Genomic DNA, 2,632 nt, shown 5'->3' on the forward strand with positions numbered 1-2,632 from the left:
CTGAGTAGGTGGACTCCTGAGAATGTGCATTGCTACCAAGTTCCCAGATGCTGCTGAAATTTGGACCACGCTTTGAAAACCACTGGGCCATGGTGTGGTGGGCAGGTGGTGTCAACTGAGAAAAGAAAAAGCACAACCTGAGAATTAAGTTTTTTGGGGGGCAAAATGAGGACAATACCCCAGGAGGCAGCATTTCAGATAGCTCGGAGAAACTGCTCTGAACAGGTAGCGGGGAGGTCAGTACATATGTGATTTTGGTAAAGGGGGAGTACATACAATCAAGCACATATTTTTTGCAGAAAGTTTCTGCTCGTCACGAGGAGCAGACGTCACCATGAAGGATTTTAGTGCTTTTCTACATAAGAGGAGAATCAAGAAGTGGGCTCATAAAATCTTCTCCTGAAAATATCTAACCATCTGAAGAACTGTTCTGCCAGTTTTTCCTAGAGTACAGAGCGCCACATTCCTGATCTCTGCCCTGAATTCCTGTCAGGAGGTGTTGAAGGTCAGCAGCTGCAGCAGCTCATAATTTAATCCTTGTAGAGGTAGATGGTCAGTGCCAATTTGTAGGTGACAAGGGAACAGAGAGAAAGGATGATGGACAGGACAAAGCAGGAGGAGCCTTGAACGCCAGGTTAAAAACAGAAGCAGCAAGACATTTTTAAACAGGAGGGCGGTGCAGTCAGATGTGTACTCTGAGAGGTTTCAAGACTTTTTGCCTGGGACCCATTGTAATACCCCATTTCATACCATGAGCCAGTACAAACATAACAAAAAATTATGAGGAAAAACTCACTCTGCTACATGCACGCACCCTAATATTTTCATGTAGTCTGTTCTTTACCATTTCACTAAAAATAAAATACAGGTCATAACCCACAAAACTGACTTCACAACCCACTAACGGATCACAACTTGCTGAGTCAGGACCAACATTCAGAAAAGCACTGCTTTAAAAAGCGTATTCCGGCTCCAGTGAGGAAGGCTGGTGCCAAGCCCAGAAGAGGGTGGCCCAAAGTAAACACAGCATCAAGGTGGAGAGAACGGATTTGAGATAATCAGGATGACTTGTCACCGATTCATTAACTCAATGGGGTGAAGGAGTGTGAGGTTATCAGTTAAGAGGCCTTGGAACAGAAAATCCACCTCAAATATCCAACAGTAAAGGGTGATTGGATGCGGCTCAGGAAACCAAGCAGTCCAGAAGCTGGAGGCTCCTCAGGTTTGCTTTGATTCAGTGGCCCAACAATATCTTCGAGGACCGTTTCTTCAGCTGTGCTTTCAACCAAGGCTGGCTTCCCTTTGTGGTCATAAGGAGAGGACAGAGGTTGCCAAGCCCCTCTCGCCTCTTTGGTTCATATGGCAGCCCAAGCCCTTTCCTGAAGCAGTCATGGGGGCACAAGCGTCACTGACTGGACGTAATTAGAAAGAAGCCCGATTCTGGAGCTGGGGAATCTCCACCTACTTGGATGGCTCCTGTGAACTCTGGGAAAAATGGGAATCCCATCCCAGGAAAGTCAGAATCCTTCCTTAGGCCACAGAAGAGGGAAATGGATGCTGAGAAGGCCTCTACATAGGTGATGTCTGGACCTGTGAAGACCAGTGAAGACCTGGTTACACACCAACATTTGAATCTTTAGCTCAAGGGAGAGCCCCAGGTAGCAAAAAAGATCTGACAGTTACCAATGCTTGGTGGCTTTGGCTAGAATGGAGAGAATCAAGGTCACCCAGAGAGACTGTATAGGTTCATTTGGTCAGGTTTATTGAGTACTGTGGGGGGAGGGGGGCATGGGTGTACCGGAGAATAATTTCTGATAGAACGGATTGCAAATCTTAAGTAAATGATGCAGATGAACCAGGAAAAATGTTTTCATATTATTTGAATAGAACTGAAATGGCAATAACTAGATGCATGCAGGACTGGAAGACAGTTAACTTTTCACTGAAACCGGTCCCTGAAAGACATTGGACCTCAGAAAAATCTACTGAAGAGGGCTTCTTACATGGCAACTGTGTAATTAAATGGTATTAATTCTTTAAAGTTACAGTAGTAACGCAAAAAAAAAATTGAGAAATATAAAAACAAAAATATTGGTCTATGAAAAAATGATGAAAAGCTAACGGAAAGTAGCTTTATTTTATATGAACCATGTTTTACAATAAAAGGGAAAATAAAATGCAGAAGTTACACAGGGTGATTTATTAGGAAACAAATAACAAAAAGGAATAAACACAAAGCTATACTAAAGGGCACCTCACCTGGCGATGCGGTTATAAGAGGAGCAGTTATTAAGAGGCCTACCTACAAAACGATGTGGAGGATACTGGTCAGTGCCCAGAAGAGAATCTGTGACAGGGTTGCCTGCTCCTCTGCACATCAGTCACAGCTTGAGAAGCGCACCTCCCCGAGCCCCGACCAGCTGGAAACGTCCACATTCGCGGGGACAGGCACCAACTACTCTCAGAACTCCCGCTTGCCCGGACCAGCTGGAAACGTCCACTTTCGCGGGGACAGGCACCAGCTACTCTCAGATCTCCCGGCTTGCAAACTGCGGGGCTCTGGTATCCAGCGAGGGGAGGCCCATTCCTCCCAGCAACCCGAACCCGCCCACCTCACTACGGCCAATCAGAC

Source organism: Lipotes vexillifer, unplaced genomic scaffold, assembly GCF_000442215.2.
Source record: "Lipotes vexillifer unplaced genomic scaffold, Lipotes_vexillifer_v1.1 scaffold988, whole genome shotgun sequence".
Taxonomy (NCBI): domain Eukaryota; kingdom Metazoa; phylum Chordata; class Mammalia; order Artiodactyla; family Lipotidae; genus Lipotes; species Lipotes vexillifer.